This window comes from Neophocaena asiaeorientalis, unplaced genomic scaffold, assembly GCF_003031525.2.
Source record: "Neophocaena asiaeorientalis asiaeorientalis breed wild unplaced genomic scaffold, Neophocaena_asiaeorientalis_V1.1 scaffold130, whole genome shotgun sequence".
In the NCBI taxonomy this organism is placed as follows: Eukaryota; Metazoa; Chordata; class Mammalia; order Artiodactyla; family Phocoenidae; genus Neophocaena; species Neophocaena asiaeorientalis.
Window position 1 is genome coordinate 5938196 of NW_020173397.1, and position 27180 is coordinate 5965375.

General features: G+C 40.0%; 1 long non-coding RNA gene across 2 annotated transcripts; it reads left to right on the plus strand.

Annotated features, from left to right (window-relative positions):
- Positions 1 to 726: 726 nt before the first annotated feature.
- Positions 727 to 27130, plus strand: LOC112401031 (uncharacterized). 2 transcript variants are annotated; one of them, XR_003003503.1, is made up of 4 exons: positions 727 to 1053; positions 6975 to 7091; positions 26128 to 26259; positions 26868 to 27130. It is a non-coding gene; the product is annotated as an uncharacterized LOC112401031 (long non-coding RNA). The 2 variants fall into 2 exon arrangements; XR_003003504.1 differs by having other exon boundaries at positions 26146 to 26259.
- The last annotated feature ends 50 nt before the right edge of the window (positions 27131 to 27180 follow it).

Below are 27180 nucleotides of genomic sequence, written 5' to 3' on the forward strand. Positions count from 1 at the left end.
CCTTTCTTTCTTTCTTTCTTTCCCTCTTTCTGCCAGGGGAGGACACAGAAAGAATGCTGCCAGCTACAAGCCAGAGAGAGAGTCCTCATCAGGAACTGAATAAGCCAGCACCCTGATTTTGGACTTTCCAACCTCTCGAACTGTGAGAAATAACTTTCTGTTGTTTAAGCTGCTCAGTCTGCTGTATTTTGTTAGCGCAGCCCAAGCCAACTACGACACACAGGAAGTAGTATTGTATCTATTAATGTTCACAGGGATGAGTACATCAATTAATGTGGGTAAGGCCACACATTAATCTTGGTGAATTGTAGCATTAAATAAAACTGATAGGTTGATGATTTTTGAAAATTAGTTGTAGACCTTTTCTAAGATAAAGTCACTTTTGACTCTGTAGCATAGATCAGTGCTTCCCTATCTACAGATATTTATGGTGATTGAATTTTACCTCAGCCCTGTGCTCCTGGAAAAAGCCAGGACTCAGAAATCCTCCTGGAAAATGGCTACTGCAAAAAGCACCTTTCCCCAAGTGACTTAGGTAAGAATCAAGATACCCACCCCCCAATTTACATATGACAAGGCTAGAGACAGACGCCGCAAATTCCCATTGTTTGCCTTTTAAATGATTGGCTGAATCATTTTTTGTTCCCACTGACCATGATAACAAAATACTTGTTAGAACTCGGTACAGTATAGCTCAGTTTTCAGGTCTACAGAAGGTGCTGAACAGCAAGAAGCTTTATTAAAATACATAGAACTGGATTAGATAGAAACTTCTCTCCTTCCCCCAGGACTCAGTGTTGACCCGCGCTCAGCCAGTGCCAGCATACAGGCCCTCCTTAAAGGCCCTTCCAGGGAATAGGCAGGAGGTGATATTAGGACAAAATATTCTTCTCAGTCATCCTACTTCCCCAAGCCTGGTGTTGCCTGAAAACTGCCTTCGCCAAAAGACACAACCAAGCCAAAAGGGGGGAAGGAAGAATTTATTAATTGCAGCAAGTCAGGAGACCACCAGGGATCTTTCCCAAAGCTGTGTCTCCCCTACAACAAAACTGGGTAAGTTTTAAGCTAAGGGTACATGCATATTCATGAAGGAGCTTGGGTGGGGTAGGCAGAGTCCAAGCTTTAGTTGATTGAAGTCATGAGGGTCAGAAAAGGTCAACATCATCCCTTGGGTTCCAGTTGATCTGGTGGTTAAGCGCCTGAGGGGGGATTTAAATTCTGTAAAACAGCTTTGTCGTGGTCCAAAACGCGGGTTGGAAAAGAATTTCCAGACCCAAGAATGTAAAGAAGATAGAATTTATTAGAGAGAAGGGTCACTGCCAGAACAGCGGGACAGCTTTCTAGTAGTCTGAGGGAGTCGATCCTGAACATGTGCTATTGGTCAGTTTTTATAGCCAGAAAGCAAAGGAATGGTCCTAGGTGAAAATTTCATTTACTGACTGGTCGAGGCACATATACCTCCCTTCTATAGGGTGGGAGTGGGACGGGCCAGATGCCTTTCCTTATTTGGGAGAGGTCTCCTTGCCCAGGTGGGCTCAGGAATTTCATAACCATCTCAATGTGGTAGGGAGGGCGATTAAGACTCCGGTAGGGGGTGTAACGCTGAACATTTTTCAGGCAGGGTCGTCCTTTGTCCTTGAAGCACCACAAGCTTAAGACAGTGCTTTAGGCTTATCTTTGCCATTGAAACAGGAGGGAGAGTCTTTACAACTGCTTTGTTATTTTTGCCGTTGTTATTTTTCTTGCCTGATAAGTTTGTCCTTTTGTTCTCTTGAGCTTTTGTTAGTACTGAGACCTGTTTTTAAGCCCTGTGGGCCGGTTTAGATCACAAAATGACTTAGGCCAAAAATGGCTTCTCTTATGTCAAGAAAGCCGTGCCTGATTCTCCTTCTCCAGAGACAACCCCTCCCCCACCCCCACCCCCGAGCTTACACTGGTACTTCCTAGTCTTGTTTACTTATCCTGAGCAAAGCTGCTTTTGCGTGACCTCTGAGACAGTGGCTGATCTTGTGGTGCCAGTACCTCCCCCATTGCAAGAGTCCCATTCACCCCTCTTGTAATAATCCTTTAGAACAATCTCTCATCACATCCAGATTGATCTTGCCTTTCACGAAGGAAACCTGAAGGAAATAAAATTTTGTCAGAAGGCTCTGGGAATCTTAGATTATCCAGGTCCTCAGACTGTTCTCTCTCCTTTCCCAGTGACTACCACTGTTTTCGTTTCTGCTCCTATGATTGAACATTGGTGGGTAAAATAAGGTAATACGTGATCAAACTGGGGGGGTTCACCTTCCTTTTGGGAAGATCTCGTCTGGAATACTTCCTGTCTCATCCAGTTCTACATACTGGAATAAAGATTCTTGTTGTTCAGCACCTTTTGTAGACCTGAAAACTGAGCTATTGTACCAAGTAAGTTTTAGGGGATTTTTATAAGATACATTAGAAAATTTAAACCACCTTTACTCTAGAGAGCGATGGATATGATTAATAGTCCTATAATGTTCTGATCAAAAGTTTTGCCTATTGAAATGATTGGGGTCCTCTCTAGGAGCGATATGTTCTGCTTGGAAGTAAGCTAGGCTTGGATTTGCGATGTCCTGAGAAGAGCTGTGGTTTAGAATCATGCAGAATTTGGCCCCAAGTTCAGTCTGCTGTTTTGCAGCAGCTGACTGACTTAGGATCTCAACTGTTTCCTCTGAAAATCAGAAGAAAAAAAAAAAGCTCACATGGTTGCTGGGATGATTCATTGTGGGCAAAGTGCTTAGCACAGTACCTGGGACCAGTTAAATAAAGAAATAGTATTATTATGAATAAGGTACGTTTTTTTCGTCCTCCTTTGCTCAGTGGAGGAACTTCTCTTCCTGTCTCTGGCTGAAACGTTAGGCAGTTCTATTGTTAGACCCAAACGGTCTACGAGGGATTCCAACTCGCCCAAGAACCGCCAAGAGTCGAGAGCTGCTGCAACACGCAAGAGGTTTATTAGGAGCCGATGCACCGGGGTTCCCTGAACCTCACGCAGGAGGCCGATGGGGAACCCCTAAAAGCGGAATCACATACTTTTTATAGGTTTATTTACTCATAGGGCGGGTATATTCTCACAATGATTGGGTAAATGTGGTGACTTTTGAATTCATTGGCTTAGGAACTTTTGTCCCACCTTCTGGCCGTTATAGTTGTTTGTTCATTGTGGCGGTTAGGGCGTATACCTGTTACGGGCAACTGGAAAATTACCCGCTGTCTGGAAAGTCCCCGTCAACTGAAAAACTCCAAGAATTGGTTTCGATAGGGAGAAGGAGTGGCGCACGATAGGGAGAAGAATTGGTTTCCATAGGGAGAAGGAGTGGCGCACGATAGGGAGAAGAATTGGTTTACGGGAACAAGTGAGGGGGTGGAAAGTCCCTAAAGGCCCCACACTATGACTCTTCTGGTCCACTTTAATATCTTCAAAGTCCTTTGTTAGTTTAAGTTGCAAGACACATCCTCAGTTTGGAAACGAGAATGTCTAGATCCAGAAAATCCTGATTGTACAGTAAGCCAGCGTATGGGATCTGAATAAAGGATATGTACGTACGTGGAATATCTGATTTGTGTCTCTTTTGCTCCACCTCTAATCCTGGCAGGTGTTTGTTGAAGATTCTTCCTCTCCTGGAGGATTTTATTGGTTCTTTGGGGACCAACCCCATCCTATTGTTGGGGAACTCTTTCCTCCAGCTCCATTGACTGGGGCAAATGGATTTTCATTTCTGCTGGTCACTTCCTTCTGTAGCAGTTCCTTTAGAAACCAGAAGTCTACTGCTAGCTTTTCTCTGCTGACGTTATTCCTCCTCCAGGAAAATGTTCTTGGACAAGATTTGACCACTAACCACTGACCCTCCACCCCACGCTGGATCTCACTCCCTCATGGCCCTCACAGGAAAGACCTGCCCATCCTTGCCCCAACAGACACTTGTAATACAAGGTGATCCCCAAGCGGCTTTCTCTTTTCCAGCCTCTATGCCGTAAATTATCCATCTTTTGCTGTTCAGATTTCAGACAGAAGTCAAACACTAGTCTCGTCTCCTGTGTCCTTTCAACCTCAGGTGACCCATTTCAAGGTCTCTGTGTGATTCTGTTGAAGTTATTTTCTCTAAAGCAAAGGGAGAAGCCCCTCCCTCAATGTTGGTGGTCTGTGCAGAGACACATAACTGGTTCTTGGCCATCTAAAGCTTGCAAGTTCCACCAGGTAGGCTCTTTTACAGCACTCTTAGATATCTGCTATCTGCTATCTTATAGATTTGAGTCCATTTTAACACCCTCTTCCATTATTATTATTGGTTTATTAAGGCTCTTCAGCTCATATCTATAGGTTATATGTGTAATTCACATGAGCTTAGCACTAGAAATGATTCACTCCCTCTCCAAGTACAGAAACCTTGGGCAGGTGATCTGAGAAACTTCCAAAAGGCTCAGGAGGGAAAGTAAATAAATGAAAAGAAAACAAAAGGATGAGTTTTAATATTCAGCCCAAATTTCATACCAACAGCAGCAGCATGGGTGTTAGTGAAGTATGTGGTACCAGCTTTAGTGGACATTTTAGCTTCCTTCTCAATTCATATCCTCCCTGATGGAATAAAAACAGTAGCTACTATTTCTTTTCTTTTTTTTTTTTTTTTTTCAGTACACGGGCCTCTCACTGTTGTGACCTCTCCCGTTGCGGAGCACAGGCTCTGGATGCACAGGCTCAGCGGCCATGGCTCACAGGCCTAGCCGCTTTGTGGCATGTGGGATCTTCCCGGACCGGGGCACGAACCCATATCCCCTGCATCGGCAGGCGGACCCTCAACCACTGCGCCACCAGGGAAGCCCAGTAGCTACTATATCAGTGGGCTTTATTAGCAGGCATTGTGCTAAACACTTTTCTATATTTTTTATGTCATTTAATCCTCAATGTCATTCAGAATGCCAGAAGAATTTAATAATGTGTCCAAGATCACATGATTAACAAACACAGAGGTATAAACTTCATACCAGCTCTGTCTGGATCCATAATTTGAGCTCTTAGACACTGCCCTGGTTGATATTATTCCAGACCCTTTCCTAAGTTTTGCAGAAAATTTGTCCAAGGTCTTGTGTTACAATCATGCCCTGGGCAGGCTCATTCTGTGAGGAGGAAAACATGTTCTGAGAGTTTATTCAATATGTTTCCTTGAGTTTGTCTGGAGAAGTATCCTGCCACGTATCAGTTTAGAGAGCTGTGTTTTCTTTAAGTTTCCAGATGGTCCACCAGTGATACAATCAAAATCAATAATAATGGATTCAAAAGGTGCATTTTGTACACATAAACAATAGAAAATGACGTCTTATTTCTTCTTTGGGAAATACCAGACAGACTAATGTTAGCTAGAGGGGTAGAGATTATGCAGTGAATGTACATACATCTGTTTATAGAAAGAAAAAGAAAGAGGGAGGAAGGGAGGGATGAAGGAAGGAAGGAAGGAAAAGAGAACGGGAGGGGTGGGGGGGGGGAGGAGAGAGAGAGAGAGAGTTGGAGAGGAAATGACTGAGATCATTAGCTCCTGAAGTCTGTTTTTCACAATGTCCCTCGCGATGTTAATGCAGATTCTGTGACAGAGTTCTAAGAAGATGCACGTTTGTGAAACATCTTAAACAGGCTTCCATCCTACATTTTCTCAGTCTTTAATATGTATTTCAGCTCTCTAAGAAGGGGACACAGTTTACCACGATTTCACACTCCTTTGATCATAGAAGCCTTTGTTCCCTCCATCCACCCACCTCTTAGAAGAAACAAATATTACAAAGTGTCAGTGCTCCAGGGACGTTTCTTTGAGAAAGGATGGTCTTGGTGGTCACAGGAAGGAAGCTTCACTGCTCTAATCAAGTGTGATTATTGGAAGAGAAATAGAATCAGAATTGCAGGGGTCTTTTCTCCTAAAGAAACAAAGTCAGAATGGTTTTGTGGTGAGAAGGGAAGTGTCACCAATGGGAACACAGCATAATGAGGCTGCACATTCAACGCCACCATCTGCTGCACGTTCCCTGAGACGGATGGCAAGACTTAGGCTTCTCTTTGAAGATTTTAAGTGATAAATGCTTATATTGGGCACCAAATGTCACGGTCTTTTTTAGAGACTGATTTCCCTGCTGAAATAATTCATCATAATGATGTGCACAGACTGTACACTACAGATAAACTTCCTTCTGCTATCTGCAAATGGAACATAAACAGTAGGAGGGCACCGAGGCTACAATATGCAGCTTCTTTTAGTAAAAACCAGATGTTAGTAAGGGCAATGTTACAGGGCTTTCTCATTTACTTACTATTTTACATCACACAGTGTTAAAGGAGTCATATTAACCTCACTTTTCATTAGAGGAATAGCAAATAAGCTCTTCTGGTAGAAGGAAGTTATCCATGCTACTTTGGAAAACAGTGTAATGAAGGTATCATTCACAGAAACTGACTTTACTGGATTCCAAGCCTTTCTTTGCTACTAGACCCTCTTTCCACGTGGCTGAGCCCAGCAAAATTGTCATCCATCGAGGATTCATGTTGACGGCTCAGAGACTGAACAGCCTTTTGCTGTGACCCTTATAAGCTAGCTCTGAAGTCGCTTGGCCATTCCCCATCTTCTTGCAGAACCCCACTATTTTACCAAACCCTGCAACCATTAGCTTTCAAATCTCTTCTTAATTCTATATGAAAGTGGTTGCTGGGATTTCTTGAAAGCATAAATTCTTCACCCCTGAATCTAAGAGATTCCAAGCAAAGGAATTATGAGGTTATGTTTAAATTAGTAATTATATAGTCTGAAATAAGTGAGAAGATAAGAACTCTGGTAATCTCAGATATTGGGTAAATGGGTGTGTGGTATTCCTTGTCCTTTCTGAATTTTTTAATGACATTAAAAGTCCATATTTTTACATACATATAGAACTTTTTAATTTAGAAATTACCTTTGCTTGCGGTATCACAGATAAATCTTATGACAAGCTGGTGAGGAAGATGGAGTAAGAATTTGAAGCCCAGCCGCGTGATTGGCCCAGGAGCACTGGCGAAAATGGGTCCCCCTTGATGCCATGATGTTTCAAAGGTCAGCTCACCCCCCTCTATGCATGGTGTCTCCTGCAAAGATTATGTTTTGATACGTTTAGTTTTGAACTTGTTTGAAAGGCATGAATTTGGTGGGGGGGGGGGGGTTGGTTAGGAGGACAGATAAGGGATTGCTGTGTATTCTTTTTTTTTAATACAGCAGTTCTTATTAGTTATCTATTTTATACAAATCAGTGTATACATGTCAATCCCAATCTCCCAATTCATCTCACCCCATCCCCCCTGCCGCTCTCCCCGCTTGGTGTCCATTGGTTTGTTCTCTACTTCTGTGTCTCTATTTCTGCCCTGCAAACCAGTTCATCTGTACCGTTTTTCTAGATTCCACATATATGCATTAATATATGATCTTTGTTTTTCTCTTTCTGACTTACTTCACTCTGTAGGACAGTTTCTAGGTCCATCCACGTGTCTACAAATGACCCACTTTCGTTCCTTTTTATGACCGAGTAATATTCCATTGTATATATGTACCACATCTTCTTTATCCATTTGTCTGTCTATGGGCATTTAGGTTGCTTCCATGACCTGGCTATTGTAAATAGTGCTGCAATGGATATAGGGGTGCATGTGTCTTGCTGAATTATGGTTTTCTCTGGGTATATGCCCAGGAGTGGGATTGCTGGGTCATATGGTAATTCTATTTTTAGTTTTTTTAAGGAATCTCTGTACTGTTCTCCCTAGTGGCTGTGTCAGTTTACATTCCCACCAACAGTGCGAGAGGGTTCCCTTTTCTCCACACCCTCTCCAGCATTTGTTGTTTGTAGATTTTCTGATGATGCCCATTCTAACTGGTGTGAGGTGATACCTCATTGTAGTTTTGATTTGCATTTCTCTAATAATTAGTGATGTTGAGCAGCTTTTCATGTGCTTCTTGCCCATCTGTATGTCTTCTTTGGAGAAATGTCTATTTAGGTCTTCTGTCCATTTTCTGATGGGGTCATTAGCTTTTTTAATCTTGAGCTGTATGAGCTGTTTATGTATTTTGGAGATTAATCCTTTGTCTGTTGATTCATTTGCAAATATTGTCTCCCATTCTGAGGGTTCTCTTTTTGTCTTATTTATAGTTTCCTGTGCAAAAGTTTTGCTGTGCAAAAGCTTTTAAGTTTCATTAGGTCCCATTTGTTTATTTTTGGTTTTATTTCTATTACTTTGGTAAGTGGGTCAAAATAGATCTTGCTGTGATTTATGTCAAAGAGTGTTCTGCCTATGTTTTCCTCTAAGAGTTTTATAGTGTCCAGTCTTACATTTAGGTCTTTAATCCATTCTGAGTTTATTTTTGTGTCTGGTGTTACAGAGTGCTCTAATTTCATTCTTTTACATGGAGCTGTCCAGTTTTCCCAGCACCACTTATTGAAGAGACTGTCTTTTTTCCATTGTATATCCTTGCCTCCTTTGGCATAGATTAGTTGACCATAGGTGCGTGGGTTTATCTCTGGGCTTTCTATCCTGTTCCATTGATCTACATTTCTGTTTTGGTGCCAGTACCGTATTGTCTTATTTACTGTAGCTTTGTAGTATAGTCTGAACTCAGGGAGTCTGATTCTTCCAGCTCCATTTTTTCCCCTCAAGATTGCTTTGGCTATTCAGGGTCTTTTGTGTCTCCATACAAAGTTTAAGATTTCTTTGTTCTCATTCTGTAAAAAATGCCATTGGTAATTTGATAGGGATTGCACTGAATCTGTAGATTGCTTTGGGTACTATAGTCATTTTCACAATATTGATTCTTCCCATCCAAAAACATGGTATATCTCTCCATCTGTTTGTGTCATTTTTGATTTCTTTCATCAGTGTCTTATAGTTTTCTGAGTAGAGGTCTTTTATCTCCTTAGGTAGGTTTATTCCTAGGTTTTTTATTCTTTTCGTTGCAATGGTGGATGGGATTGTTCCCTTAATTTCTCTTTCTAATCTTTCATTGTTAGTGTATAGGAATGCAAGAGATTTCTGTGCATTAATTTTGTGTCCTGCTACTTTACTGGTTTCATTGATTAGCTCTAGTTGTTTTCTTGTGATGTCTTTAGGATTTTGTATGTATAGTATCATGTGATCTGCAAACAGTGACAATTTTACTTCTTCTTTTCCATTTTGTATTCCTTTTATTTCTTTTTCTTCTCTGATTGCCGTGGCTAGGACTTCCAAAACTGTGTTGAATAATAGTGGCAAGAGTGGACACCCTTGTCTTGTTCCTGAAGTTGAGGAAATCCTTTCAGTTTTTCACCATTGAGAATGGTGTTTGCTGTGGGTTTGTCGTATATGGCCTCCATTATGTGGAGGTAGGTTCCCTCTATGCCCACTTTCTGGAGAGTTTTTATCATAACTGGGTGTTGAATTTTGCCAAAAGCTTTCTCTGCATCTATTGAGGTGATCTTATTTTTTTTAGTCTTCAATTTGTTAATATGGTGTATTGCATTAAGTGATTTGCGTATACTGAAGAATCCTTTCATCCCTGGGATAACTCCCACTTGCTCATGGTGTATGATCCTTTTAATGTGTTGGTGGATTCTGTTTGCTAGTATTGTGTTGAGGATTTTTGCATCGATATTCATCCATGATATTGGTCTGTAGATTTCTTTCTTTGTGACATCTTTGTCTGGTTTTGGTATCAGGGGGGATGGTGGCCTTGTAGAATGAGTTTGGAAGTGTTTCTTCCCCTGCAATTTTCTGGAAGAGTTTGAGAAGGATGGGTGTTAGCTCTTCTCTAAATGTTTGATAGAATTCACCTGTGAAGCCATCTGGTCCTCGACTTCTGTTTTTTGGAAGATTTTTATTCACAGTTTCAATTTCATTACTTGTGATTGGTATGTTCATATTTTGTACTTTTTCCTGGTTTAGTCTTGGAAGGTTATACCTTTCTAAGAATTTGTCTGTTTCTTCCAGGTTGTCCATTTTGTTGACATAGAGTTGCTTGTAGTAGTCTCTTATGATGCTTTGTATTTCTGTGGTGTCCATTGTAACTTCTCCTTTTTCATTTCTAATTTTATTGATTTGAGCCTTTTCCCTTTTTTCTTGATGAGTCTGGCTAAAGGTTTATCAATTTTATCTTCTCAAAGAACCAGCTTTTTGTTTCATTGATCTTTGCTATTGTTTTCTTTGTTTCTATTTTATTTATTTCTGTTCTGATCTTTATGATTTCTTTCCTTCTACTAAGTTTGGGTTTTGTTTGTTCTTCTTTCTCTAGTTCCTTTAGTTGTAAGGTTAGATTGTTTATTTGAGATTGTTCTTCTTTCTTCAGGTACGATTGTATTGCTATAAACTTCCATCTCAGAACTGCTTTTGCTGCATCCCATAGGTTTTGGATCGTCGTGTTTTTGTTGTCATTTGTCTCTAGGTATTTTTTGATTTCCTCTTTGATTTCTGCAGTGATCTCTTGGTTATTTAGTAACATAGTGTTTAGCCTCTGTGTGTTTGTATTTTTTACGTTGTCTTCCCTGTAATTTACTTCTAACCTCATAGCGCTGTGGTTGGAAAAGATGCTTGATATGATTTCAATTTTCTGAAATTAACCAAGGCTTGCTTTGTGACCCAAAATGTGATCTATCCTGGAGAATCTTCTGTGTGTACTTGAGAAGAAAATGTAATCTGCTGTTTTCAGATGGAGTGTCCTATAAATAACAGTTAAACCTGTCTGGTCTATTGTGTCGTTTAAAGTTTGTGTTTCCTTATTAATTTCTGTCTGGATGATCTGTCCATTGGTGTAAGTGAGGTGTTATTGTGTTACTGTCGATTTCCTCTTTTATAGCTGTTAGCAGTTGCCCTGTGTGTTGAGGTACTCCTCTGTTGGGTGCATATATATTTATAATTGTTATATCTTCTTCTTGGATTGATCCCTTGATCGTGATGTAGTGTCCTTCCTTGTCTCTTGTAATAGTCTTTATTTTAAAGTCAATCTTGTATGATATGAGAATCGCTGCTCCAGCTTGCTTTTGATTTCAATTTGCATGGAATAACTTTTTGCATCCCCTCACTTTCAGTCTGTATGTGTCCCTAGGTCTGAAGTGGGTCTCTTGTAGACAGCATATATATGGGTCTTGTTTTTGTATCCATTCAGCCAGTCTGTGTCTTTCAGTTGGAGCATTTAATCCATTCACCTCTAAGGTAGTTATCAATATGTACGTTCCTATTAGCATTTTCTTAATTGTTTTGGGTTTGTTTTTGTAGATCCTTTTTTTCTCTTGTGTTTCCCACTTAGAGAAGTTCCTTTAGCATTTGTTGTAGAGCTGATTTGGTGGTGCTGAATTCTCTTAGCTTTTGTTTGTCTGTAAAGCGTTTGATTTCTCCATCGAATCTGAATGAGATCCTTTCCAGGTAGAGTAATGTTGTTGTAGGTTCTTCCCTTTCATCATTTTAAATATATTGTGCCACTCCCTTCTGGCTTGTAGAGGTTCTGCTGAGAAATCAGCTATTAACCTTATGGGAGTTCCCTTGTATGTTATTTGTCATTTTTCCCTTGTTGCTTTCAGTAATTTTTCTTTGTCTTTACGTTTTGCCAATTTGATTGTACCTCAGCATGTTTCTGCTTGGCTTTATCCTGCCTGGGACTCTCTGTGCTTCCTAGACTTGGGTGGTATTTCCTTTCCTATGTTAGGGAAGTTTTCGACTATAATCTCTTCAAACATTTTCTTGGGTCCTTTCTCTCTCTCTTCTCCTGCCGGGACCTCTATGATGTGAATGTTGTTGTGTTTGATGTTGTCCCAGAGGTCTGTTAGGCTGTCTTCATTTCTTTTCATTCTTTTTTCTTTATTCTGTTCTGTGGCAGTCAATTCCACCATTCTGTTTTCCAGGTCACTTATCTGTTCTTCTTCCTCAGTTTTTCTGCTATTGATTCCTTCTAGTGTATTTTTCATTTCAGTTATTGTATTGCTCATCTCTATTTGTTTGTTCTTTAATTCTTCTAGATGTCTGTTCTTTAATTCTTCTAGGTCTTTGTTAAACATTTCTTGCATGTTCTTGCTTTTTGCCTCCATTCTTTTTCTGAGGTCCTGGGTCATCTTCACTATCATTATTCTGAATTCTTTTTCTGGTAGGTTGCCTATCTCCACTTCATTTAGTTGTTTTTCTGGGTTTTTATCTTGTTCCTTCATCTGGTACATAGCCCTCTGCCTTTTCATTTTGTCTATCTTTCTGTGAATGTGGTTTTCGTTCCACAGGCTGCAGGATTGTAGTTCTTCTTGCTTCTGCTGTCTACCCTCTGGTGGATAAGGTTCTAAAAAACTCCAGCACTCCACACTCTGGAGGCCCTGCTTTGGATGTGCTGCCTCTCCCCTTCCGCACAGGTCCTCTGTGAATTCTTAATATCTGTGCTGTCTAGTTACTTTTTCAGTGTGTGAGGAACCTGAGAAAATATTCTTTCTTTAAAATATCATTAGTAGAAGCAGTAATAGTACTGCCTAATTTTATTGACTACATAGCTGTATGCCTGGTACCACTTTACAAGCATTTAAAAATCATAACTGTCAAGACAGAGACTGAGGTGGGAAGAGAGAGGGAGAAAGAGAGAGAATATTAGTTTCCTCAATTACAGTTGATGAAACTGAGTGATACAGACTCTGAGAGATTAAATAACTCCCTGGAAGCCATTTACTTAGCTGGTTACCTAGCTGGTAAGTGGTGATGCCAGACAGTAAATCCAGGAATGTCTGACTCTTAAAACCTAGGGTTCATAACCACAAACCCAGGAAAGGCCAATACCCTGTGTATGTGCTGCCAGTCCCTATTCCTAAGTCCATGGCAGACATTATTAATCGATTCTGGCACTTTCTGTTGAACTGCCTCAGTGTGCCTTCCTTCCCCACAGAGCTCTTCCAACAGCCACTACTATGTGATTGGAGCTGGCATGTAACATGAGTTGCCGTTCTTTCATCAACTATACTGACTTAAAACGTCATACTCTCAATCACTAAGATATACTTTGAGGAAAAAAGTAGCTAACTCATCTTATCATCAATTATTATCACGCTGTCAGTGCTAATATCACATAGGCATGGTTATATATGTATTTTAGTTGGTGACAGGTCGGAAAAGAAGTGAAGGATTGTTAATTTAGACTGCAGTGCATGCAGCCAAAGAGTGATGATCACAGACTTTGTTTGATATGGAATATGCATTTTTAATTATTTAGGCAAGTGACTCGTTACTAGTTCCAAAGTATAAATAACACTTTAGAGACCATGTGTCCAACCATCTGCAGGATTCCAGTATAATGTGTGTTCTAATGAACTTAACTATACAATTGGGAGCTGTGCAAGCAATTAGTTGCTTTCTCTTTGTCCTCTGATTTCACCAAGGCTGGCACAGAAAGGAAGAATTTTGTAAGGAAAAAGAATAAAAACAAATAAAGACTTTTAATGGGTGGGGGGTCATGAATGCTATGGCCATTTGTGCATAGTCCCAAAGAAAGTATAAGGCTCCTGAAATCCTTAAAAGCAGGTTAAGGTCTTCTGTGTTACAGTAGTTTCCTGAAAATCCTCAGACTATAAAAAATGGAGAACTACCCACTCAAGGGAAGCCCAGCAGTGGGCTTCAATTAGAAGTGCATCCAGGGCTTCCCTGGTGGCGCAGTGGTTGAGAGTCTGCCTGCCGATGCAGGGGACGCGGGTTCGTGCCCGGGTCCGGGAGGATCCCACATGCCGTGGAGCGGCTGGGCCCGTGAGCCATGGCTGCTGAGCCTGCGCATCCGGAGCCTGTGCTCTACAACAGGAGAGGCCACAGCAGTGAGAGGCCCACGTACCGCAAAAAAACAACAACAACAGCAACAAAAAAAAGAAGTGCGTCCATAGAATTTTTCACCACTTGTTTCAATTATAACAAGTCCCATACATTTTTCTGAGAAAGGCTGCAGACAATGATCAGTTTTGATGTGATGATTTCAGTGAGAGGATGGAGAAGTCCATGATGGCTGTTACAGAAGCTTTATGTCTAGCAGAGTAGAAAGATGCAAGACCTCTGGTGAGATGAAAAACTCAATAGTTCCTACTGAAAAGCTCTTTTCCTATAACTTGTGGTACAGATAGTAGTTAAGACATTAAGATAGTTTATAAAAATCCATAACATAAATTATAAGGGATTTTATATTTTATGTAAGCAGTTATGGGTATTTCCATATTGACGATCATAGTTATTATCGTACTTGCTTTCACACATGAAAATCATTCTATCTTACAAATACTTATATTTGGCTTAAAGTGTCCAGCAACTATTTGGCAAGAACCTATTTTGCTCCTGGTTATTTTAGTTAACATTTTCTTACTCATTCCTACCCGCAAACCTGAAAGGTATCATCACAGATGACAAAACTGAATTTTGAGGGGCTTGCTAGGTCATACAGCTGGAAAGTGGGGGAGCCAGGCTTTGAAATCTAAAATATTGAAGGTTACCTTTTGGATTTCATCACTACAGATAAGTGATGTGACCTTAGGCAAGTCCCTTTTTCTGAATTCATCATATGAAATAATGATGTTAAACTAGATATCCTACTTTTTTCTACCAAGGGATTCTAATCCAGAACAATGACAAATGTAAAAGCACACACATCAAAGCACATGATAGAGGTTATACATATACACACACATTATATCCATATTTGCATATATGCTTATTAAATACATATATATTTAAATACAGATATATGTATATAGATAGATGGATAAAAATATAGATAAGAAACTATGCTCTATCTATATACTTTTTTTCTTTCTTCCTTTTTTTTTTTTTTTTTTAACATTTTGGCTACAACACGCAGCATGTGGGATCTTAGTTCCCTGACCAGGGATCAAACCCATGCCCTCTGAAGTGGAAGCGTGGAGTCTTAACTGCTGGACGTCCACGGAGGTCTCTATATCTATATACTTTAACCACATGCTATAACGAGCACAGTGACTTCGTCAAACTTTTTTTTAAACATCTTTATTGGAGTATAATTGCTTTATAATGGTGTGTTAGTTTCTGCTTTATAACAAAGTGAATCCAGCTATACATATTCATATGTCCACAAATCTCTTCCCTCTTGCATCTCCCTCTGTCCCACCCTCCCTATCCCACCCCTCTAGGTGGTCACAAAGCACCGAGCTGATCTCCCTGTGCTATGCACCTGCTTCCCACTAGCTATCTATTTTATGTTTGGTAGTGTATATATGTCCATGCAACTCTCTTACTTTGTCCCAGCTTCCCCTTCCCCTTCCCCTTCCCCATATCCTCAAGTCCATTCTCTAGTAGGTCTGCGTCTTTATTCCTGTCTTGCCCTAGGTTCTTCATGATGTTTTTTTTTTTTTTTAGATTCCATATATATGTGTTAACATGCAGTATTGGTTTTTCTCTTTCTGACTTACTTCACTCTGTATGACAGACTCTAGGTCCATCCACCTCACTACAAATAACTCAGTTCAGTTCTTTTTATGGCTGAGTAATATTCCATTATATATATCTGCCACATCTTCTTTATCCAGTCTTCTGTTGATGGACACTTAGGTTGCTTCCATGTCCTGACTATTGTAAATACAGCTGCAATGAACATTTTGGTACTTTTGGTATGACTCTTTTTGCATTATGGTTTTCTCAGGGTATATGCCCAGTAGTGGGATTGCTGGGTCGTATGGTAGTTCTATTTTTACTTTTTTAAGGAACCTCCATACTGTTCTCCATAGTGGCTGTATCAGTTTACATTCCCACCAACAGTGCAAGAGGGTTCCCTTTTCTCCACACCCTCTCCAGTATTTATTGTTTGTAGACTTTTTGATGATGGCCATTCTGACCGGTGTGACATGATATCTCATTGTAGTTTGGATTTGCATTTCCCTAACCATTAATGATGTTCAGCATTCTTTCATATGTTTGTTGGCAATCTGTATTCTCCTTTGGAGAAACGTCTGTTTAGGTCTTCTGCCCATTTTTGAATTGGGTTGTTTGTTTTTATGAAATTGAGCTGCATGAGCTGCTTGCAAATTTTGGAGATTAATCCTTTGTCAGTTGCTTCATTTGCAAATGTTTTCTCCCATTAGGTTTTTATCATATATGGGTGTTGAATTTTGTCAAAAGCTTTTTCTGCATCTATTGAGATGATCGTATGGTTTTTCTTCTTCAATCTGTTAATATGGTTTATCACATTGATTGATCTGTGTATATTGAAGAATCCTTGAATTCCTGGGATAAACCCCATTTGATCATATTGTATGATCCTTTTAATGTGCTCTTGGATTCTGTTTACTAGTATTTTGTTGAGGATTTTTGCATCTATGTTCATCAGTGATATTGGCCTGTAGTTTTCTTTCTTTGTGACATCTTTGTCTGCTTTTGGTATCAGGGTGATGGTGGCCTCATAGAATGAGTTTGGGAGTGTTCCTCCCTCTGCTATATTTTGGAAGAGTTTGAGAAGGATAGGTGTTAGCACTTCTCTAAATGTTTTATAGAATTCGCCTAGTCCTGGGCTTTTGTTTGTTGGAAGATTTTTGTTTTTGTTTTTTTTCTTTATTTTGCAGTAAGCGGGCTTCTCACTGTTGTGGCCTCTCCCGTTGCGGAGCACAGGCTCCGGACGCACAGGCTCAGTGGCCATGGCTCACAGGCCCAGCCACTCCGCGGCATGTGGGATCTTCCCAGACCGGGGCATGAACCCGTGTCCCCTGCATCGGCAGGCGGACTCTCAACCACTGCACCACCAGGGAAGCCCTGTTGGAAGATTTTTAATCACAGTTTCAATTTCAATGCTTGTGATTGGTCTGTTCATATTTTCTATTTCTTCCTGCTTCAGTCTTGTAAGGTTGTGCATTTCTAAGAATTTGTCCATTTCTTCCAGGTTGTCCATTTTATTGGCATAGTGTGGCTTGTAGGAATCTCTCATGATCCTTTGTATTTTTGCAGTGTCAGGTGTTACTTCTCCTTTTTCATTTCTACTTCTATTGATTTGAGTCTTCTCCCTTTTTTTCTTGATGAGCCTGGCTAATGGTTTATCAATTTTGTTTATCTTCTCAAAGAACCAGCTTTTACTTTTATTGATCTTTGCTATCGTTTGCTTCATTTCTTTTTCATTTATTTCTGATCTGAATTTTATGATTTCTTTCCTTCTGCTAAATTTGCGTGTTTTTTGTTCTTTTTTCTCTAATTGCTTTAGGTGTAAGGTTAGGTTATTTATTTGAGATGTTTCTTGTTTCTTAAGGTAGGATTCTATTGCTATGAACTTCCCTCTTAGAACTCCTTTTGCTGCATCCCATAGGTTTTGGGTCGTCGTGTTTTCATTGTCATTTGTTTCTAGGTATTCTCTGATTTCCTCTCTGATTTTTATCTGCTGAAAGATCAGCTCTTAACCTTATGGGGATTCCCTTGTGTGATATTTGTTGTTTTTCCTTTCCTGCTTTTAATATTTTGTCTTTGTATTTAATTTTTGATAGTTTGATTAATATGTGTCTTGGCATGTTTCTCCCTGGATTTATCCTGTATGGGTCTCTCTGCACTTCCTGGACTTGATTAACTCTTTCCTTTCCCTTATTAAGTAAGCTTTCTAGTATAATCTCTTCAAATATTTTCTCAGTCCCTTTCTTTTTCCCTTCTTCTCCTTCTGGGACCCCTATAATTCAAATTTTGGTGTGTTTAATGTTTTCCCAGAGGTCTCTGAGACTGTCCTCAATTCTTTTCATTCTTTCTTCTGCTCTGCAATAGTTATTTCCACTATTTTATCTTCCAGGTCACTTATGTGTTCTTCTGCCTCAGTTATTCTGCTATTGATTCCTTCTAGAGAAGTTTTAATTTCATCTACTGTGTTGTCATCATTGTTTGCTTGCTCTTAAGTTCTTCTGGGTCCTTGTTTAGCGTTTCTTGTATTTCCTCTATTCTATTTCCAAGATTTTGGATCATCTTTACTATCATTATTCTGAATTCTTTTTCAGGTAGACTGCCTATTTCCTCTTCATTTGTTTGGTCTGGTGGGTTTTTACCTTGCTCCTTCATCTGCTGTGTGTTTCTCTATCTTCTCATTTTGCTTAACTTACTGTGTTTGGGGGTCTCCTTTTCGCAGGCTGCAGGTTCATAGTTTCTGTTGTTTTTGGTGTCTGTCCCCAGTGGCTAAGTTTGGTTCAGTGGGTTGTGCAGGCTTCCTGGTGGAGGGGACTAGTACCTGTGTTCTGGTGGATGAGGCTGGGTCTTGTCTTTTTGGTGGGCAGGTCCACGTCTGGTGGTGTGTTTTGGGGTGTCTGTGGCCTTATTTTGATTTTAGGCAGCCTCTGTGCTAACGGATGGGGTTGTGTTCCTGTCTTGCTATTGTTTGTCAGAGGGTGTCCAGCAGTGTAGCTTGCTGGTCGTTGAGTGAAGCTGGGTGTTGGTGTTGAGATGGAGATCTCTGGGAGATTTTCACCGTTTGATATTACGTGGACCTGGGAGGTCTCTTGTGGACCAGTGTCCTGAACTTGACTCTCCCACCTCAGAGGCACAGCCCTGATGCCTGGCTGGAGCACCAAGAGCCTGGCAACCGCACGGGTTTAGATTTATGTTGAGTGACTGGGCACATGAAGTTCAGTTGAAGGATATTTTATCTGTGTGCTGGTGTAAGCTTTAGCGGGTCTATTCTCAGTCCTGTAGACATTTCTGAATCCCAGGGTAAAAGTCACTTACAGTGTTCAGGGAGGGATCCGTGCCACGGTGGCCAGAAAAAGGCCCTGACCTTCAACCCGGCCTCCATCCAGGCTCTCCCACTCCCTCCTGGATGCCATTCCCCGCTCCTCCTCAAACATTTTTATTAGACCTCAGTTTCTTCTTAAATTAAACATGGGGTTGACTAGATCAGGAGTTCCTAAGAAAGGTGAATAAATTGGGCTTCAGCGAATTCTCTAAACCCCTGCTTAAATGGAAAATTGTGCATCTGAGCAGCTTTGGGCATCTGATGAAAGCTATTTCAGATTTTTCCCAGAAGATAGACATGTGCAAATAGATTCCAGGCTTATATATATGTCAGAATAGTAACTCCCGGACTATGAACTCCAAAAGTTTTCATTGTGACATTCTATCACTATAAAGTGCTCTCTTCATAACAGGCTTACTTGAAAATGACTGCTTTTAAAATTTGAGTTGTATTGCTATTTTTTCCCTTACAGTTGAATAGAAATTGTAGGAAATACAGTGTTCTTAATTATATTTCTAGAGTATATTTTGGGACTTCTTCTACATTTTGATACATACTGCCAAATTGCTCTTTTAAAATGTTTTACCAGTTAGTGTTACCAGGAGTTATCAACAGTTGACCATCTATCTCCCTTGCTAACCCTAAATACTATGATCATTCTTCCTCTTTACCTATCCTGTGGAGACTAATTGTGCTCTTTCTTTAAATTTAAATTTTACTGTTACATTTTTTGCACCCTGTTTGCGTGTCTCAGATTTGAATATGCCACAGCCACAGCCTTGGTTGTAAATATCTCTAACATCACGGCAAAATCTGAGAATGAAAAATGTTACCCTCTGAACAGTTATAGTTTCAGGAAGAAGTACGAACATAGATGCTTTCTCTCTGGAGTAGTGGGCTCTTCTGTAACTCTAGGAAAGTTCGGTGTTGGTATAATATGCATGTTTATTTTACCATGTACACTAGGCATCCCCATTAACTAAAAAACTTTCTAAAGATCTGTGAAGCAGAGGCTTGGAGGATCCTGGGAAGTAGGATAATTTCAAAATGGTTTACAGTAATCTGCTGTAGGCATTTACTTCTGCAGCCGCTGGGAAGATAAAGAAATGGCCGAGAGAGGGGGGTAGAAACTGATTAAAGGTTTTGAAGGATTTAAGAAGTGTTGCTTATTCCAGTGCAAAGAGACTTTCTGCTTGGACTTGGAGAGAGCCAAGAACTGTGAGATTGCTGTGCCGCAGAACCAGAACATGCTGAAGCAATTTTCCAACCATTTCATAACTTCTCAGAGTCCCTCAAGCGTAGCTGTTTCATCTGCTTAATTAAAAAAAAAAAAATATATATATATGTATGTACGTATAATTGGAAGTTTTGCAATTTATCCTAGACCAGCATTTCTTGGGGTAAAAAAGAAAACATCTGTCAGCTATCCCAAATCGTTGAAGATTAATATTACTTTGTTGTGGATTTTAGTCCGTAAATCATCAAGGGGATATGCTGTTACTTCTCATTCTGGAAGTTAATTTACTACTTGTGTGAAAAGAATATTCAGAGAACTGAAGGAATGTAATTTTGTTCTTTCTAAATTTTTCTTTATTTTAATGGATTGTTTTCCAATATCGGCATTGTTGTAGGTCAGTTGTTCTCTAGGTGCCATCACCTGACCAGCAGGGGAAGCAGCAACATCTGGGAACTTTAAAACACGCAGATTCTTGGGTGCAACCCCAGATCTACAGAACCAGAAATTCGGGATGGAATCCAGCATTCTTGTGCTAACAAGCCCTTCAGTAGTTGCTGAGGGTGCCAAAGTTAACTTTTATGTACTGAAGTGAAAGTTCAACTTGAGTTTGAAGTTAATGTTTTATTTGTATTAGATGTCAGCTCAGATTTCACCTCCTCACTTTTCTTAACAAAATAGTTTGCTTCAAATGGCACTCTTTTACTGCAGAATGATCAACATGATCATAACTACATTTTTTCTGTTAACAGGTTTTTTTGTGGGTTTTTTTGCGGTATGCGGGCCTCTCACTGTTGTGGCCTCTCCCGTTGCGGAGCACAGGCTCCAGACGCTCAGGCTCAGCGGCCATGGCTTACGGGCCCAGCCGCTCCTCAGCATGTGGGATCCTCCCGGACCGGGGCACGAACCCGTGTCCCCTGCATCGGCAGGCAGACTCCCAACCACTGTGCCACCTGGGAAGCCCCCAGTTAACACTTTTAAAAAAGTGTTTCATTAATAATGTCATAATGTGTGATTAGCACTTTGCATATGGCTGAGTTATTCACATATTTGAACTCATTTTCATCTTTACAACAGGCTGATGATACACGTTACTATTAATTTAGCTAGGCAGATGTTCAGCAGAAAATATTGTATCTTTGTACCTCTCGTATTTATAAATTACAGATAAAAGGAAGAATTATCAATTTGTTTAGAAATAGATAATAATATAAACAAATTGGAGGTCACTTCTGTTTCTACCAGAAAGGAAAGGATGAAAAAGAACAGATTTTTTTCATGTCCTAAGTATTACAGCACAATTTCATCATATATTGAGTTGAAAAATCCTGATCCCTTAGAAAAGACCTGTATAACTGACAAAACTTGAATTAATGAAGTTCAATAATGACACAACCTAGAAGTGAAAGAGTAAGAGTAAAAATCTCTAAGTAATATATACACAATACATGCTTCAATCTCGAAAACTGCCTTCAAGGAAAAAAACATCTTGACTGTAGAATGCTTTCTACAGGGTATAATATTGTGAAACACTCCCACCTGGTGGGTGACTCTTTTAATTACATTTTTATTAAAATAGCAAAATTATAAGATACTTCTTCTACTCCTTAACTTCATCAAAGAGGCATGTGTTGGTATTTTAAAAATTAATTGTAAAGCATAGCAAATTTTTATATTCTGTGATGAAATGTATTATCGTAGAAGTATTTTCCCTGTGAAATTATAAACATATATTATAAATATTTAATTATCAAAATCATTCTAATATACATTGTGCTACAGTTAACTTCTTTGTATGTAACTTGCTGAAATTTACCTCCCCCCCAAAAAAATGTGTATTGAATCTCATAAGTGCTTTAACTGATTTAATTACTGAGTTACATAGTGGTTTTACAAAACATTAAAAACAACTTCTCCTGAAAGCAGAAGACAGGGCTTGGCATCAGCTTTGAAAAGAAATTGTTTTTCCATGATCAGGCCTGCTGTATGTAGTTTTACTGAGGCACCTGTATATTCTTTTTTAACACTGAGATATAATTGACATATGACATTATATTATTTTCAGATATACAACATCTGACTTGATCTTTATATATATTTTGAAATGATCACCAAAATAAGTGTAATATAGTCTAAATATATGAATACTTATAAAATGCAAAATTCAGGTCAACAGGTTTTTTCTGAAGTATAGTTTTTTTTGAAGTATACTTAGGTAAGTTACAGGTGCACAACATAGTGTTCACAATGTTTAAAGGTTAAACACCATTTATAGTTATTATAAAACATTGGTTATATTCGCTGTGTTGTATAATATATCCTCGAAGCTTATTTATTTTGTACATAATAGTTTGTACCTCTGAATCCCCTACTCCTATCTTGCCCCTCCTCACTTCCCTTTCCATAAGGTAACCACTAGTATGTTTTCTATAGCTGTGAGTCTGCTTCTTTTTTGGTATATTTACTGATTTGTTTTATTTTATAGATTCCACATGTAAGTAATATCATACAGGATTTGTCCTTCTCTGCCTGACTCATTTCACTTAGCATAATGCCCTCCAAGTCCATCCATGTTGCTGCAAATGGCAAAATTTTGTTCTTGTTTTTTCTTGTGTGGTTTTATGGTTGGTTTTTTTTGGCTGAGTAGTACTCCATTGTATATGTATACCACATCTTCTTTATCCATTCATTTCTTGATGAACACTTAGGTTGCTTCCCTATCTTAGCAGTTGTAAATAATGCAGCTACAAACATTGTATGTATCCTTTCGATTTAGTGTTTTTGTTTTTCTCAGCTATGTACCCAGGAGTGGAATTGCTGGGTCATATGGTAGTTCTACTTTTGTTTTCTTTGAGAAACCGCCATACTATTTTTCACAGTGGTTGCACCAATTTACATTCCCAAGAAGAGTTAGGGTTTTCTCCACATCCTCTCCAATATTTATTATTTGTATTCTTTTTGATGATAGCCATTCTGACAGGTTTGAGGTGGTTTAGATTTGCATCTCCCTGACGATTAGCGATGTTAAACATCTTTTCATATGCCTGTTGGCCAGAGTATTTCCTCTTTAGAAAAATGTCTATTTAGTTCTTCTGCCCATTTTTTAATTGTTTTTTTTCTTTTATCTTGACTTGTATGACCTGTTTATATATTTTGGATATTAACCCCTTATCGATGATATAATTAGGAAATCTTTTCTCTACTCGGTAGGTGTCTTTTTGTTTTGTCAGTGGTTTCCTTTTCTGTGCAAAAGCTTTTAAGTTTAATTGGGTCCCATTTGTTTCTTTTTGCTTTTATTTCCTGTGCTTTAGGAGACAGATCCAGAGAAAGATCACTGAGATTTATGTTTAAGAGCGTTCTGCCTATGTTTTCCTCTAGGTGCTGTATGATTTCCAGTCGTACTTTAGGTCTTTAATCCATTTTGAGTTTATTTTTGTATACGGTGTGGTCAAATGTTCTAGTTTAATTTTTTACGTGTAGTTGTCTAGTTTTCTCAGCACTACATATTGAAGAGACTGTTTTTTCTCCATTGTATATTCTTGCCTCCTTTGTCATAGATAATTGACTATAAGTGCGTGGGTTTAGTACTGGGCCCTCTATCCTGTTCCATTGATCTGTGTGTCTGTTTTTGTGTCAACTTTGTGGAGTATACTCTGAAGTCAGGGGGTGTGATTCCTCCAGCTCTGTTCTTTCCTGGTATTGTTTTCTATTCAGAGTCTTTTGTGTGTCCATACAAATTTTTAAATGATTTGTTCTAGCTCTGTGAAAAATGCCATTGTTATTTTGATAGGGATTGCTTTGAATCTGTAAAATGCCTTGGGGGTATCATCATTTTAACAGTATTAATTCTTCCAATCTATAAACATGGTATATCTTTCCATCTCTTTGTGTCATCTTCAGTTTGTTTCATCAGTGTCTTACAGTTTTTGGAGTACAGGTCTTTTGCCTACTTAGGTAGGTTTATTCCTAGGTATTTTATTCTATTGGATGTGATGTTAAATGAGATTGTTTCCTTAATTTCTCTTTCTGATATTTCATTGTTACTGTATAGAAATACAACAGACTTCTGTATATTAATTTTGTGTCCTGCAACTGTAGCAAAATCACTTAGGAACTCTAGTAGTTTTCTGCTGGTATCTTTAGGATTTTATATGTGCAGTATCATGTCATCTGCAAACAGTGAGTTTTACTTCTTCCTTTTCACTTTGGATTCCTTTTACTTCTTTTTCCGGTCTGATATCTGTGGCTAGAACTTCCAGTACTATGTTGAATAAAACTGGTGAGAAAGGACATCCTTGTCTTGTTCCTGATGTTAGAGGAAATGCTTTCAGCTTTTCACTGTTGAGTATGGTGTTAGATGTGAGTTTGTCATATGTGGCCTTTATTATGGTCAGATGTGTTCCCTGTATGCCTGCCTTCTGGAGAGTTTTTATCATCAGTGGATGGTCAATTTTATCAAAAGCTTCTCTGCATCTATTGAGATGATCATATGGGTTTTATTTTTCATTTTGTTAACATGGTGTATCTCATCACTTGATTTGTAGATATGGAAAAATCCTTGCAGCCCTGGGATAAACCCCAGTCGATCATGGTGTATGATGCTTTTAATGTGTTGTTGGATTCAGTTTGCTAATGTTTTGCTGAGAATTTTTGCATCTATGTTCATCATTGATATTGGCCTATAATTTTTGTGTGTTATTCTTTTGTCTGGTTTTGGTATTAGGATGACGGTGGCCTCATAGAATGAATTTGTAAGTGTTCCTTCCTCTGCAACTTTCTGGAATAGTTTGAGGAGGATAGGTGTTAGGTCTTCTCTATGACTTTGGTAGAATTCACCTGTGAAGCCACCTGGTCCTGGACTTGTTTGTTGGGAGCTTTTAAATTACTGATTCAATTTCTGTACTGGTAATTGGTCTGTTCATATTTTCCATTTCTTCCTGGCTTAGTCTTGGGAGATTTTACCTTTCTAAGAATTTGTCCATTTCTTCTAGGTCATCTATTTTATTGGCATATAGTTGTTTGTAGTAGTCTCTTATTATCTTTTGTATTTCTGTGGTGTCAGTTGTGAGTTCTTTTCCATTTCTGACTTTATTGATTTGGGCCTTCTCTTTTTTTGTGTGTGTGATGAGTCTGGCTAAAGATTTATCAATTTTTTTTTACAGGTTTCCTTTATTGATTGTTTGATTGATTGGAGGCATTGTGTCTTCGTTGCTGCATGCGGGCTTTCTCTAGTTGTGGCGAGCTGGGGCTACTCTTCGTTGTGGTGCGCAGGCTTCTCATTGCGGTGGCTTCTCTTGTTGCAGAGCACAGGCTGTAGGCGCACGGGCTTCAGTAGTTGTGGCGCGCGGGCTTAGTTGCTCCACGGCATGTAGGATCTTCCTGTACCAGGGCTCAAACCGGTGTCCCCTGCATTGGCAGGCGGATTCTTAACCACCGCGCCACCAGCGAAGTCCCAGATTTATCAATTTTGTTTATCTTTTTAAAGAATCAGCTCTCAGTTTCATTGATCTTTTCTGTCGTTGTTGTTCTCTGTCTCTATTCCATTAATTTTGCTCTGATCTTTATGGTGTCTTCTACTAACTTTGGGTTTTGTTTGTTCCCCTTGCTCTAGTTCCTTTAGGTGTAAGGTTATGGTGTGTATTTGAAATTTTTCTTGTTTTTCAGATAGGCTTTCATTGGTATGAAGTTCTGTCTTAGAACTGCTTTTGTGTAAGATTTTGGGTTGTTGTGTTTTCATTTGTCTTCAGGTTTTTTTTAATTTCCTCTGTGATTTCTTCAGTGGTCCATTGGTTGTTTAGCCTCCATGTCTGTGTTTTTTGCAGTTTTCTTCCTTGTAGTTGATTTCAAGTCTCATAGTGTTGTGGCTGGAAAAGAGGCTTGCTATGATTTCAGTGTTCTTAAATTTATAGAGGCTTGTTTTGTGGCCTAGCATGTGATCTGTCCTTGAGAATATTCCACGTTCATTGGAAAAGAATGTGTATTCTGTTGCTTTTGGATGGAAGGTCCTATATGTATCTATTAAGTCCACTTGATATAATGAGTCATTTAAGGCCAGTGTTTTCTTATTGATTTTCTGTCTGGATGATCTGTCCATTGACAGAAGTGAGATGTTAAAAATTCTCTACCATTACTGTGTTACTGGTGTTTTTCCCTTTATGCCCATTAATATTTGCCTTATGTATTTAGGTGGTCCTATGTTTTCAGATGGTCCAAGGTAGCTGACTGCAGAACCCCAAGGAGCCCCAAGGCTAGTGCTGGCTCACTCTTGGTGGACAGAGTCAGGGCCCAGAAGACTCCGGTGCAGTTGCCAGCCCAACGGTATGTGAAGCCAGGTCCTGGGGTTAGCGCTGGCCTACTAGTGGGCAGAGCTGTGTCCTGGAGTCTGGTTGCAGGGCGCAGGGGTCCCAGAGCTGGTGTCTAATTGCTGGGAGGGGGGTCAGTTCCTGACACAGTTGGTATGGGGCCTGGGGTGTCTCAAAGCTTGTGCTGGCCCACTAGTAGTGAGGGTCAGGGTCCAGCTGGTCCCAGGGCAGGGTCTGGCCTGCTGGTGGGCATGCTGTGCCACTTGCTGCAGGATTGTGGTTTTCTTATGTCTGCTGTCTGCCCCCTGGTGGTTGAAGCCGGTCCAGCAGGCTTCCTGGAGGGCAGGGTGAGGGCCCAGGGGTTCTGGGGCTGGTGCCTGCCCCCTGGTGGGTGAAGCTGATTCCTGGGCTCCTGGGTGTCCAGAGGCATCTCAGTGAGTCTGAAGGCAGCCTGTCTGCTTATGGGTGGGGCTGTGTTCCTGCCCAGTTATTTGCTTGGCCTGATGTATCCCAGCACTGGTGGCCTATAGGCTATTGGGCTAAGGTAGGGCTGGATCCTGGGGCTAAAATGCTACAGCAAGGGTTCCACGACGGTGCTTGCCAACACCAGTATCCACATGGTAGGAGGAGCTCCCAAGAACGGTTCCCACAGGGTCTCTGTCGCCAGGGTGAGCCGCATCTCTCCCCGAGACTCTCCAGGATCACCAGGTAGGTCTGATCCAGGCTCCTATCCACTTACTGCTTCTGCCCTGGGTTCCGGAGTACAGGAGAATTTGTGCGCACCCTTTAAGAATGAAGTCCCTATTCCCCCAGCCCTCTCGTTCTTCCAGAAGCAAGCCCCACCGGGCTTCGAAGCAAAATGCTCCGGAAGCTTTGCTTCCTGGTCCAGGACCCTTAGGCTGGGAAGCCTGACATGGGGTTCAAATCATTCACTCCT